At 41.8% G+C, this 14,667-nt stretch overlaps 1 pseudogene; it reads left to right on the plus strand.

Moving 5' to 3' along the window:
• Positions 1-8,600: 8,600 nt before the first annotated feature.
• On the plus strand, positions 8,601-12,600 carry LOC138806871 (ATP synthase subunit g, mitochondrial pseudogene; annotated as a pseudogene).
• The last annotated feature ends 2,067 nt before the right edge of the window (positions 12,601-14,667 follow it).

Genomic DNA, 14,667 nt, shown 5'->3' on the forward strand with positions numbered 1-14,667 from the left:
AGGAGGCAACAATGCTTGATAAGAAATGTACTTATTACCTTGCTTGTGTGACTGTAACCCCTCTGTACAGCATTTTCACAATTAAAAAACTTATATATAAAAAATAAATATGTTGCTAGAATTTAGACAAAAAAGTTTCACAGACTTTCCTGGCATGGCTGGCTTTGAACCAGGATCCTCAGATCTCAGCCTCCTGAGTAGCTAGGATTATAGGCATGAGCCACTGATGTCCAGCTACTTAGGCAACTTTAAGACCCCAAGACTTGATTTCTAGTATGTTCTCTGCCCCATATCTAGCTCCCTCTGGGGAGGCTGGGGCGGGGGGTCATTCCTGTTTCTTTAAGCCTCTGGAAGCTCGGTGTTGTGAAATAGGAAATCAAGAATCCCACTGCGAAGACACTCAGTGACTGAGGACATGGTGCTAAGTATCACAAAGCATTCCACTCACATTTAAGGATTCATTTTGTCACAGATTGGCCCATAGAGTCTGGGGGCTAGTCTTGTTTAGTGCTAAGTCAGAACTCTTCAGTAATATGTAAAAGCCCCATTTTACTTCTTCTTCTAGAAAATCAGAGACATAGTAATAGGGTTATATTCTGATGAGCCATTATTAATAGAAACAATCACAGGTCAAAAATCCATCGATTACACTGACCCTACCAAACCTAATGCTGAGTTTAGCAGTGCAGGAAGCTCCCCTAGTGTACGGGATAACTAGGGTAAAACTCACTGCATCACGGGGTCATGTTGACTATCAGAAGCCCAAGAAAACATTCAAATTCAAAACTTTGTATGTGGTTTCTACTGAATGTGAATCCATTTGGCACCATTGTAAAATAAAAAGACAAGCATCAACTGGGTGCTAGTAGCTCACTCCTGTAATCCCAGCTACTCAGGAAGCTGAGATGTGAGGATTGTGGTTTAAAGCCAGCCTTACCAAGAAAGTCCTGTGAGACTCTCCAATTAACCACCAAAAAACTAGAAGTGGTGCTGTGGCCCAAGTGATAGAACACTAGCCTTCAGAGAAGAGCTCAGAGACAGTGCCCAGGCCCCAAGTTCAAGCCCCACAACTGACCAAAAAAAAAAAACCCACAAAAACATGCATCAGTCAGATGTGGTGATGTATACCTATAATCTTGGCACTTGAGGCTGAGATAGGAAGACTGAAAGTTCAAGTCCTGCCTGGGCTTCATAGAAAAACCTTGTCTTAAGTGAAAATTATGCCAGGTACTGGTGGCTCATGCCTGTAATCCTAGCTACTCAGGAGGCTGAGATATGAGGATTACAGTTCAAAGCCAGCCGGGGCAGGAAAGTCTGTGAGACTCATCTCCAATATACTACCAACCCCCATGCCCCACCCCCACCCGCTGCAAAACCTGGAAGTATAGCTGTAGCTCAAATGGTAGAGTCTTTTGCCTTGAGCACAAGAAACTCAGGGACAGTGCCCAGACCCTGAGTTCAAGCCTAAGGACAGGTACAAAAATAAATAATAAATAAAGATAGGTAGATATACATTGTAAGTCAGGGATCATCTGTATTTGGATTTTTATTTCTTGAGACAGGATCTCACTATGTAGCCTAGTCTAGCCTGAGATTCAATCCTCCTGCTTCCTCCTCCCAAGGGTTAGGATTATAGGCATGTGATACCATGCCTGGATGAACTTAGAATTAAAATTTTTTATTTTAGAATGAAATCTAGAGGATCCTGAGGGAATACTTTGAGAACCTATATTCAATAAATTAGGAAATCTTGAAGAAATGGATTAATTTCTAGACGTATTTGATCTACAAAAATCGAACCAAGAGGATACAAAGCAATTAAATAGATCTATGACAAGCAATGTGATTGAAGCAGTAATGAAGAGTCTCCCAACGAGGAAAAGCTCAAGATCCACAGATGTGCTACCCAGTTCTATCATAACTTTATAGAAGAATTAGCAACAACACTCCTCAGACTCCATTGTGAAACAGAAAGGGAGCCAGGCACTGGTGGCTTATACCTGTAATCCTAGCTACTCAGGAGGCTGAGATCTGAGATCGCAGTTTGAAGCCAGCCCAGGCAGGAAAGTCCATGAGACTCTTATCTCCAGCAAAGGGCTCAGAAAAATCCAGAACTGGTATTATGGCTCAAGTGTAGTGCACTAACTTGAGCACAAAGAGGTTCAGGGACAGCGCCCCGGCCCTAAGTCCAAGCCCTGTGACCGACAAAAATAGAAAAGAAAATAAATAGAAAGGGAAGCAATATTACCAAACTCATTCTGTGAAGCTAGTACTACACTCATTCAAGAGAGAGAGAGAGAGAGAGAGAGAGAGAGAGAGAGAGAGAGTTATAGCAGGGCATTGGTGGCTCACAGTTGTAATCCTAGCTAATCAGAAGGCTAAGACCTGAGGATCACAGTTTGAAACCAGTTGTGGCAGGAATGTCTATGAGACTCTTATCTCAAATTAACTATCTAAAAACTGGAAGTAGAACTATAGCTCAAAATGGTAGAATGCTAGCCTTGAGCAAAAAAATTCAGGGACCATGCCTAGGCCTTGAGTTCAAACCCCATGAATGACCAAAACAAAAGGAGAGAGAGAGAGAGAGAGAGAGAGAATTAGACCAATCTTTTTGATGAACATAGATGCTAAAAAGTTCTCAATCAAATAATTTCAAACCACATTCAGCAACACATTAAAAAGATCAGATACCATAATCAAGTTGGTTTCATTCCAGGGATTCAAGGATGGTTCAACATTCATACATTCATAAATCAAGTAAGTGAGATACAGCACATGACCAGGTTGAGAAGGTGGCTCAGTGGTAAAGTGCTTGCCTTGCATGCATGAGGCCCTGGGTTTGATTCCTTAGCACCACATAAGCAGAAAAAGCTAGAAGTAGCGCTGTGGCTCAAGTGGTAGAGCTCTAGACTTGAGCTGAAGAGCTGAGGGACTGCACCCAGGCCCAGAGTTCAGGCCCCACGACCAACAAAAACAACAACAACAACAAATCACATGACCATTTCAACTGACCACAGGAAAATTATTTGACAAAATATGACATTTTTTTATGATAAAAGCTATGAAGAAACTAGCAATAGAAGGAATTATCTGAATATAATAAAGGCTGTATGTAACAAACTTATTTTTCTTCAAATAAAAAGCTGGAGATCATTATGCTGCATGAGAAAAGCCAAGGACAAAAAGACAAATATCCTATGTTTTCTCCCATTTATGGAATATATACCTGAAAGACACACACACACACACACACACACACACACACACACACACACATAATGTTGCAACTGTTTGGGGAGATGAGGAGGAGGAAGGTTGGGGAAGACAATGATGGAGGGTGAAGAATGCAGGGAATAGTGGGGAATATACAGTATGTGCATGTGTGAAGATCCCACAAGAAACCCTACTGAAAGCTGTTGAACACTAGAGGAGGGATAAAAGAGAGCAAGAAAGGGGGTTATCCTGATTTAAATGTACCATACACACCTGTGAAATATCATGGCAAATCACCTTAGCACCATATATACATAAACTCTAAAAAATGAATATCAGAATTCTTTTTTTGTGTGTGCGGGGGTAGGTACAAGAGGGATGGGAATATGAGTGGACAGAATGAATGGAGTGACTATGAATGATGGTACATGAAACTAGAACATTGAAATCTATTGAAATTTTTTTTTTGCCAGTCCTGGGCTTGAACTCAGGGCCTAAATACTGTTCCTGAGCTGCTTTTTTTCTCAAGGCTAGCACTCTACTCCTTGAGCCACCGCGCCACTTCCGGCTTTTTCTGTTTGTGGTGCTAAGGAATCCAACCCAGGGCTTCATGTATGCTAGGCAAACACTCTACCACTAAGCCACAGTCCCAGCCCCTGTTGAAATTATTCTAAGGAGAGATGGGGAGTGCTATGGATAAGATTCACCATGGTATACTGTATGCTGTAGGAAAGTGTCATAATGAAAACCCCCCTTTTCACAACTAATTATGCTAATTTAAAAAAAGAGTGAGAAGCATCTGAAGTATCTTTCAGGTTTCTGTTTTGACAATAGGAAGTTGGCACCACTCATGGAGCCAAGAATAAAGAAAGATGTTGCACTCAATTTTGGATCCCGGTCATTACCTCCTAGTAGAGTTCCACAGATTAGAGTTGGAACTCAGCAGACATCAACTACATCTACAGCAGTGGACAAGTTCATCCGAGGATGGTGGGATGTCTAGAAAGGCAGGATGAGCAAGGACAGAATATGCCCATGGAAAGAGAAGAGGTAATGGGACCAACAAAGAATCTCCACACTTTTAGTAGACAGGAAAAGCAAGCCCAGGGGAAAATGCCATCCTAGAACTCAGGAAGAGAAGCAGTAGAATGGAAAATGGAGTGGCAAATAGCATCAAATGCTGTAGGGAGCCAGCCTTTGGGACTGCTGGAGAGGTCTTGGGTAAGTTTAATGGTACCAAAGGTATAGAGGTATAGAGGTGGGAGAGCAGGCTGGAAGGAACAGAAAGTTGGGTATGGAGCCCTAGGCAGATCCAGCCAGGGTGAACTTCAGAGGCATTTCACTCAAGGCAAAGGAGAGGAATGAGCAACGCTTACGGCCATCTGGAGTCACGGGAATAATTTTAAACTTGTATCACTGTTATGTGAAGAGACAAACTCAAAGGTTCAGAGAGTTCTGTAATATCAAGCTTGTTGAGTTAATGGAGTTTCAACAATGAGTCAGACCCCATTAGTGCATACGTTACGTGGCAGTTATAGGTAGCCAGCCACGACTCAGAAATGCTGACAAAGAGCTATGTGTTGCTATATATTTCTAAGCAGACCTGTGCATTGTCAAGCCGTGATTTAAAAGATTATAGCTGAGTATGGTTGCAAATGCCTGTAATCATAGCACACGGGGATGGGTGGTGGAGGCAGGAAGATTGCAAATTTGAAACCAGCCCAAGCTACATGAATTCAAGGCTAGCCTGACTGTCTTTAAAAAAAAATTAAAGAATTAGATTACACAGTAGGCATATACTTCTGGCAGAATAGCCTAGAACTATAGGACTTATATTTCCCTTGGTGGAACTTTGGGGAATCTATACTTGATTAAAAAATACTTTGCGATTATAAACTCTAATCAGTAGATATAAAAAATGTATACAGCTTTCTTCGTATTTAAATCTCTATAGGAGAAAATCACTCAGATATGTATTGATTCAATTCTTCATAATCTCTTTCTGGCTTGAGTAATTATTTTTTCTAAAAGAAAAAAAGAAAAAGAAAAACAGATGGTGATGTGCTGTAGTATTTAAGAGCAGTTTGTTTTTTGAATACTATGTTAACCTCTTATGAGCTTTGCGATCTTGGCTAAGTACCTAACTCATAAAATGAGAATAGGACCTGCTATGAAGGGGGTGTATGGTTGCTGTCAGGTGAAGTGAGGCCATGAGTATGTAGAGCTTTGCACAGGCCAGGAAACCTGGTAAGAGTTTGGTAAGCATGAGCCGATCTGAGACTTGACAGGTACTGGTGGTTCACACCTGGCCTCTCAGCCACTCAGGAGGCTGAGATCTGAGGATTGAGGTTCAAGACCAGGAGGAACAGTCCAAGAGACTCATCTCCAAAGTAATCAGCAAAAAGCCAGACTGGATGTGTGGCTCAAGTGAGAGAGCACCAGCTGTGAAAAAGGATGCTAATGATAATAATAATGATGGAGACCCATTTGGAGAGATGGCATCACGTCCCAACAGGAAGTAAGATAGAGAGGATAGGAGAAACAAGACCCTAAATAGTACTGTTTCCTATAAACACACAGGAATACATATGAGGTTATATATCTGAATATAAGTGTATATATATATATATATATATATGCACACATATGCTATATTTCCACTGCAGTCTTTCTTAGGCTTTGCCAAACCTATGACAGAAATATTATGAAAGCACCATGTCACTCAATATCAAATGACAGAAACTTAATTTTAAGCCAAAATTGGGATGTACTCACTCACCTCCGTGAAAACTAAAGGAAAGGCTTTGACATGGCTGGATCCCGGGTCTTCACGAGAACCCCAACCCCGCATCACTAGCCCCACTGTGTATCTCTGCAGGCTCCCAGGTTAGGCCTGGGCTTCCTTGTGTGTGGCCAGCAGCTCAGCTACTCTGTGACCTTCACAATGACCTCCCCATCCCAATCATGGTAGAGTTTCCATCTCCTACCTATCTCCTGTCCTCCGTCATGACTGACAGGAGAGGTGCTGTATTGTGATTGGTTATGAGGCTCAACCTCTCAGAATCCATGTGGACTAAGAATGGAGGAGGAGTGTTTCCCCTAAGGAAAAAAATAATAAATTGTGAAGAGATCCTGATCAAGCAGAGCTACTCACGTCCTTCATTACCTATCTTGGAAACAATTTTAGATTTTAAGAAAGCAAGTATCTGAATAAATTTTTTTTCTGGTAGAACTGGGGCTGAATTCAGGGCCTTGTGCCTGCTAGCACTCTACCAATTCCAGGGCATGCCCTGGAAGTTCTTTTGCTTTTCTTTTCTTTTTTTTTTTTTTCCAGACAGAATCTCCAGCTTTTGCCTGGACTAGCCTCAAACCATCCTACTATCTTCACCTCAACTCATAACTAGGTAGGATTAAAGGTGTTCACCACCATCTCTGGCCACTATGGAGTCCAGGCTGGTATAGACTCCTGCCCCTCTTACCTCTACTCCAGCTTTCTCTTGGGATCTCAGGCATGAGCCATCACCCCTGTCTCCAGAGTCTGAATAAATTATTATTGTGAGGGTTTTAAAGCCCTCAATTCCCCCGGAATAGGATTTTCAAACTCAACATAATTCTCAGCTTATGATGAGTAATTCCCTGTGTCAACCAACAGTCCAGGGCCCCTTCTGCTCTTTAGCATCAACCTTGCTTCAATCTTCTCCCAGGGCTTGATGGCCAAAAATGTCTCCCTTTTGGGGAACCAAGTCACTCCTACGGCGGTTGAAAAGCACCTGCTTAAATTAGGTGTTTGAGTGTTGGGTGTTGGCTTTTTTTAAGTTAGGAAGTTAGGTGATTGGGTGTTGGGTTCTTTTTTTTTTGTAGTTATTCATGTAGAATCAAGTTTTATCAAGTGATTCTAACCATGAAAAGGTTTCAGCGATAGAGCTGCTTTTGGGGAATAGAGAAAGAAATTCTTCAAAGTAGCTCACATGAAAGGTCATAAATGCACCAAGTCCCTGTGCAATCCGGAAAATGTCTGACAGACAGGTCCCAGAAAGGGTCCCTGTCAACCACCTCTCTGTTTCTGTTTCTCCACTCTATGTCCAGGGCCAGCCGCAACTTGTGCAAATACTGAAGAGAAGAAGTTTGTATGGTCCAGCTCATCTTTCCAAATCATGTCAGTAAGAAGCATTAATTCCTCTCTTGGGCCCACAAGTTAACTAAAAGCAGGAAAAAAGTCTGGCATGCCAACTTCTAACTCTGCTTTGCTCTGTCATTTTCTCCTGCAGTCACCTTGAATCCTGAGAAGACAGGATTGACAGACAACATCTATCTTTTATGATGATGGAGGAAAACTATGCCCCCCCTCCCCAAGCAAAAGAGGGCAATTACCTATATTGATGAGGCTGCAGCTTAGAAAACAGGATCAATCATCTTCTGGAGACCAGATTGTCCCCCTCAAGCAGTAAAGAGCCACTTTTAAGACCAGAACTGAGATAATAATCCACAGGACCACAGTTTGACCAGGACTGCTTCATTATGCAGACCTGTACATCCTGTCCCGATTCTTTCCCTATTTAAATAAAGCTCACAGTCTGCAGCCTCCAGGTGGGCTGAGATGCTTATTCTCTCTCTTCCTGTGGTATAAACCTCCTTTCTCTACCCTCCGCCATTACTCAGCTCTTCAAATGGAGGATGGAGAGGAATGATAATACGTCCCCCCCCCAGAGTAAAAAAAAATTCTCTGAAGCCTTAACTACAAAATCAGGGATTCCTTCACAACTGGGACCTCGTTGTGAGTGCACAGGAGTCCTAAGGTACAGCTACACAATGGAGGAGCAGAAGGGATTTGAATGTCACTAAGTCCTATGGATTTGGGGGTTTATTTTGAAATTTAATTTAGTTTTTGTGTTATCAGAGGATCTAATCCGGAATCCTGTGAATGCAAGGCAAGGGCTATCCCACTGAGCTACACCCAGCCTTGCATTTTTTTGTTTGTATACTAGTGAAATATGCCAATATAAAAGTGTTATATAATTCACACATAAATTTTTTTTGGGGGGGTCCAGTAGTGGGGCCTGAACTCTGGGCCTGGGCACTGTCCCTCAGCTCTTCAGCTCAAGGCTAGCACTCTACCACTTGAGCTACAGCGCCACTTCCAGCTTTTTTCTTTTTGCTTATGTGGTGCTGAGGAATCGAACCCAGGGCCTCGAGCATGCAAGGCAAGCGCTCTACTACTGAGCCACCTTCCCAGCCCCGCGCATAAAATTTTTGGCATTTTAGTTGTTTTTAATCAGACAGTTCCATGATATCGATGTGTTCCCAGCCCCAGAACATTTTCATTCTCTCAAATTGAAGGTTCCCACACATTAAACAACTCCCTCTTCTCCCCCCACCCCCCCAGCAGCATGGCTCTGGCCCATAGCAACCATCCCACTTTCCTGTCTAGAAATCTGATGACTGGTAAGTAGCTCACAGACATGGAGTCTCATAGTGTGTGTCTTCTTTGACTAAGCACAAATGGCTTCAAGATCCACTCATTGAAACATGTATCAGAGTGTCTTTCTTTTTGAGCACAGAATAATACTTCATATTTTATTCTGTTTATCCATTTGTCAAGTACATTTGTGTTGGTTCTGTCTCTTGTAGATGTATAAAAATCCCTTCCTTCCTTCCTTCCTTCCTTCCTTCCTTCCTTCCTTCCTTCCTTCCTTCCTTCCTTCCTCCTTCTTTCCCTCCATCCCTCCCTCCTTCCCTCCTTCCTCTTCCTCCATGGCTTTCTTTTTTATTTTCTTATTTTTAGCATAGCTGGATTTGAACTCAGGGCCTCATGCTTGATTTATTTTTAACACTGAAAGTCCTGTGTCTCAAGTGACATTAAGTCCTGGGAAAACTGGGACAGTTGGCCATCTGAAACATAGACCACTAGCACATCCAAACAAGCAGGAAAAATTGTCACCACCAGAGGAGTTCTTCCTGCACAAAGTATGTCTCATTGACCCAAGAAGGGTGCCTCTTTCTGTATAGCCACTGAGGACAGAGCAGGCTGAAGAAAGATGGTTTCAGTGGTCCCCGGGTCTCAGTGACAGAATCCATTGCCCAAGACACTGAAGATCTCCCTGTCCCATCCCCCCCCTCCCACCACACACACACACACACACACACACACACACACACACACACACACACACACACACACACACAATTTATTTTTGCCCTAACCTCCTTATTCATAAATACTAAATTTCATCAAAAAATCTGACTCCTACAAAACTGAAGGGGTTTTTCATTAACATGAAACTTAATTTTACAAAACATGCAATACTATGTCTAAGAGGTTTCTTTCCTCATGCTTTTGTGCATTATTTCTAAACTATGCTAGTTGCCAAAGGTTCTACTTTTATATATTCACACTGCATTACTTGCAAGAAAACAGAATGCTCAGTTTCTGGCATTCAACGTGAAGTTTTGGTTTTGCTGTCAGTCTAATGGGCCAGGCTTCTGTTTCTCTCAGTTGTGTGGTAAGATCAGGAACAGTAGGTTTTGGGGAGGTGTAATGTTCTATTTGCATTGGTTTACCAACTGCTAGTGCTGACAGATTTGAACAACTTTCAGGCCTGAAATATTTTAGATCTTTGGTGGTGTTGGAGATGGGTGGAGAGAAGGGATTTTTTTTAAGTACATGATCTGTTTATCTTGGAATTACAGCATGACTTTTGCTCTTTAGATCTCAGCTTTTATTTTATTTTATTTCATTTCATTTCATTTTACTTTTGATGGTCCTGGGGTTTCAACTCAGGGCATGGGTACTGTCTCTGAGCCTCTTTGTGCTCAAGGCTAGTGCTCTACCACTGGAGTCACAGCTCTACTTCTAGCTTTTTGAATAGTTTATTGGAGATAAGAATCTCACAGATTTTCCTGCCCAGGCTGGCTTCAAACCATGATCCTCAGATCTCACCCTTCTGAGTAGCTAGGATTATAGTCACGAGGCACCAGTGCCTGGCTTAGATCTCAGCTTTTAAATTTCAACCATGTAATACTGTCTTTTTGTGAACTGGTTCTATGGAGCTGTGCGTGTTTAAATTTTTTTTAATCTTATAAATGTGTTGGAAACAATCAAATGAAAGAAAAAAAACATTTGAATACATATCTTAGGGTTCATTTCCCTAATAAATTTTTTTATTGTAAAGGTGATGTATAGAGGGTTACAGTTACATAAGTCAGGTAAGGAGTATATTTCTCCCTCATTTTCTCCAGTTTTTTTTTTTTTTCCTTCCACCAAGTTGTAGCTCATTTCCAACATAGTGTCTAGTGGGTATCATTGCTGAATTGGTTTGCCCTTTGTTCCAGTGTTTCTTTGCCTCTCCTTCCACTCCACAAATCAGATAAACTTACATACAAGACAAAGGGTACAGAAATAAAAAAACAGCAACAATTGATAAGAAATATACCCATTACCTTGCTCATGTAATTGTAACCCCTCTGTACAGTATTTTCACAATTTAAAAAACTTGTTAAAAAAAGATAGGAATAAAAAAATACTACTTCCTTAAAAAAAAAAACCAGCAACAAAATGGGGGAGGGGGGCAGGAAAAAAAAAAAAAAGAACCGCAAGCAGGACAATTTAAAACCTCTTGTTCCCATTTCTTGGGGATATAAGAGTTTAAAACGTGCATTTTTACAGACATTTCAGTTCATCTATTTTCATTACGTAATAATCTTTATCTCCTCCCAAGTGATTTTTCCTACAAGTATAGGTGAACAGAATAAGTTCTAAGGATGTTAGAACTCCATCGTGATACTATGATATTGATCTTTGTAAACAAACTAAACAGGTAGTGGGGTTCCAGTTCCCAAAGGTAGCTCCATTTTGTGGGCAGGTAAGAATTGGTGTCCCTGGTTCCCTCTGCAGTGTGAGTCGACTTTACTTTTGGCAATCCTTCTAAATCAGTATGCTAACACATGGGAACACCCACCTGGTGGGGAGTAATGAATGACTTAAAAGTTCAAATTATGTGTAATGATGTTTCAGAAGATAAAAGCTCCCCTGAGACAGAATCAAGGTAGCTTCAAGCAAGTTACAGGTTGTCTACACACCTAACAGCTCAAGGCTGGGAAGCAGTGTCTTGTCAGTTCACAGGGTGCAGTGAAGTTAGAATTTACCCCAGCCCTGGGGCTGGGAAGGTGGCTCAGTGGTAGAGCATTTGCCTTGCATGCCTGAGGCCCTAGGTTCGATTCCTCAACACCACATAAGCAAAAAGAAAAAAAGCCGGAAGTGGCCCTGTGGCTCAAGTGGTAGAGTGCTAGCCTTGAGCTGAAGAGCTGATGGACAGAACCCAGGCCCAGAGTTCAGGCCCCACGACCAGACCAAAAAAAAAACAAAAAACAAAAAAAAAGAATTTACCCCAGACTTGTAAGTCAGGAGACTTGGGTAACTTTCCAAGGGGGCATGCATTAGATAAGATTTGCTCATAGTCCATTTCCCCCAATGAAAGGAGTATAGAATTATTTTGTTGTTGTTGTTTTGTCAGTCATGGGGCTTGAGTCTGGGGCACTGTCCCTCAGCTCTTCAGCCCTAGGCTAATGCTCTACCACTTGAGCCACAGAACCACTTCCAGTTTTCCGGTGATTTCTTGGAGTCTCACAGACTTTCCTGCCCAGGCTGGCTTTGAACCGTGATCCTCAGATCTCAGCCTCTTGAGTAGCTAGGATTACAGGCGTGAGCCCCTGGCACCAACTTGAGTTTAGAATTCTCTTTTTTTTTTTTTTTTTTTGGGGGGGTCCGGTCATGCGGCCTAAACTCTGGGTCTGGGCGCTGTCCCTCAGCTCTTCAGCTCAAGGCTAGCGTTCTACCACTGGAGCCACAGTGCCACTTCCGGCTTTTTTAATTTTGCTTATGTGGTGCTGAGGAATCGAACCCAGGGCCTCAGGCATGCAAGGCAAGCGCTCTACCACTGAGCCATCTTCCCAGCCCTTGAGTTTAGAATTCTTATGGCAAATAAATTGATGGTTTGTAAGACATCATTGCTTTCACTATAAAAATATTGTAGAGTGATATTCAACAGACCATCAAGGGAGAGGGACAAACCATACTGGCCATGGCCTAGTTCATCTGAAACCTGTGGAGAAGACCCTGATGCTGGTAAATGCTGCTCTGACTTACTCCAAAACACAATTGGAACCATTTTGGCACTACACTAGGGTTGAGGTGGTTCCTCCAACCCCTGATGAAATCCCTACAGCTATTCAGAGCCTGGGAAAAATAATTCATAGTGCTCAGACTGGTAGCTTCAAACAGCTCACAGTTCAGGAAGCTATGCTGAATGGTTTGGTAGCCACTGAGGTATAGATGTGGTTTCATATCAAGAAATCATAGGCAAACATAGCATCATTGGTTATGATGTTTGAAGACCAATCTTAATGTCTGATTTTATCTGATTCATTACTTGAGTGTTTTTGGACATGTGTTAAGAGTGTTATCTGAGACTGGGAATGTGGCTCAGTGGTAGAGTGCTTGCTTTGCATGCATGAGGGCCTGGGTTCAAGTCTTAGCACCACATAAGCAGAAAAAGCCAGAAGTGGCGCTGTGGCTCACGTGGTAGAGCTCTAGCCTTGAGCTGAAGAACTGAGGGACAGTGCCCAGGCCCAGAGTTCAAGCCCCATGACTGACAAAATAAAAATAAAAGTGTTATCTGAATAAAATGAGCGTAAAATTGTTTCAAATTCACACTTGTTTTATTTTTAAATTTCTTAGGGATTTTTGTTTATTTTATGTGAACAGGTATTGGCTCTTTAACTCAAGTCTTCTTGCCCTCATTTAGGTTTTCTTTTTTTTTTTTTTTCCACTTAAGGAGCATGATCACTTGAGCCACAGTTCCACTTTTACTTTATGCCGGTTAATTGGAGGTAAGAGTCTCAAGAATTTGTCCGTATAGGCTGGGTTGAAAGTTAATTCTCAGCTCTCAGCCTCAGAGAAGCTAGGATTACAGTTGTCAGCCATCAGCAGCTAGCCCATTTCTTAGGGGTTTTTAATGTGAAAGTAATACAGATACAAATTTAAAACTTCAAACCATATGAAAAGACACACAGCCAGGAGTGGTTGCTCACGCCTGTAATCCTAGCTAATCAGGAGGCTGAGATCTGAGGATCACAGTTCAAAGCCAGCCCAGGCAGAAAGTCTGTGAGACTCTTATCTCCAATAAACCATTAAGAAAACCGGAAGTGGCACTGTGGCTCAAGTAGGAGAGTGCTCACCTATAGCCAAAGAGCTGAGGGATAGTGCCCAGGCCCAGAGTTCAAGCCCCACAACCAACCAAAAAAAAAGAAAAGAAAAAGAAAAAGACACACAGTGAAAAGTAAATCTCGATCTCTTTTGATCTCCTGACTTCTACTTCTCTCTGAGAAAATCCACTGGTCTTGTGTCTATTCATATCTTCCTAGAAATATCCTATGCAAAATCAAGCATATTTATAAATATATAAACCCCTTTTTAAAAAAAAGTGGCAGCATGCTCCACTGTATCTTGCTGGTTTTGGTTTTGGGGTTTTTTTGTTTTGTTTTGTTTTGTTTTTGTACCTGTTCTGGGGCTTGAGCTCAGAGGGCCTGGACACTATCCCTGAGGGTTTTTGTTTTTTGTTTTTTGTTTTTTTGCTCAAGGATGGCTGTCTTCACTTGAGCCACAGCTCCACTTCTGGCTTTTTTTCTTTTTTAGTTAATTGGACATAAGAGTCTCAGGGACTTATTTGCCTGGGCTGGTTTTGAACCATAATCCTCAGATCTCAGCCTCCTGAGTAACTAGGATTATAGGTATGAGCCACTGGTGCCCAGCTCTTTTTTTTTTTTTTTTAACTAAACTTTTTTTTTTTTTTTTTTTGTCAGTCATGGGGCTTGAACTCTGGGCCTGTGCGCTGTCCTTGAGCTCTTCAGCTGAAGTCAAGTGCTCTACCACTTGAGCCACAGCACCCCTTCTGATTTTCTGGTGGTTAATTGGAGTCTCATGGACTTTCCTGCTTGGGCTGGCTTTGAACCATGATCCTCAGATCTCAGCCTCCTGAGTAGCGATTATAGGCATGAGCCACCAGCGCTGGCTTTAATTGAACTTTTTTGAAAGATATTTATTGGTTTATACACATTCCTAAGAAATAATGCAAAGAGATTTCTATACCCTTTACCCAGTTTCTCCCAATGGTAACTATTGTGCAAAACTTTTGAATAATATTAGAAACAGAATAGTGACATCAATGCAATTTGTCCACCTTATTACAAATATAGATTTCTCTGCACATCTTTTTATGGCTTTCAGGTTGAAGCCATTTGCAACAGTGCTTACACATATCTTTTGATGGATAGGTACATTTGTGGTGGCTCCAGGGAAAGGATTTGCTGAATCTCATCAGTACGTTGGCTTTACAGATACTCCAATGGCTTTCTAAAGTGATTGGTTCATCGAATACTTTCTCCAGCAGGCTGTGAGGT

Source organism: Dipodomys merriami, unplaced genomic scaffold (assembly GCF_024711535.1).
Source record: "Dipodomys merriami isolate MVZ:Mamm:240054 unplaced genomic scaffold, mDipMer1.0.p SCAF_41, whole genome shotgun sequence".
Taxonomy (NCBI): Eukaryota; Metazoa; Chordata; class Mammalia; order Rodentia; family Heteromyidae; genus Dipodomys; species Dipodomys merriami.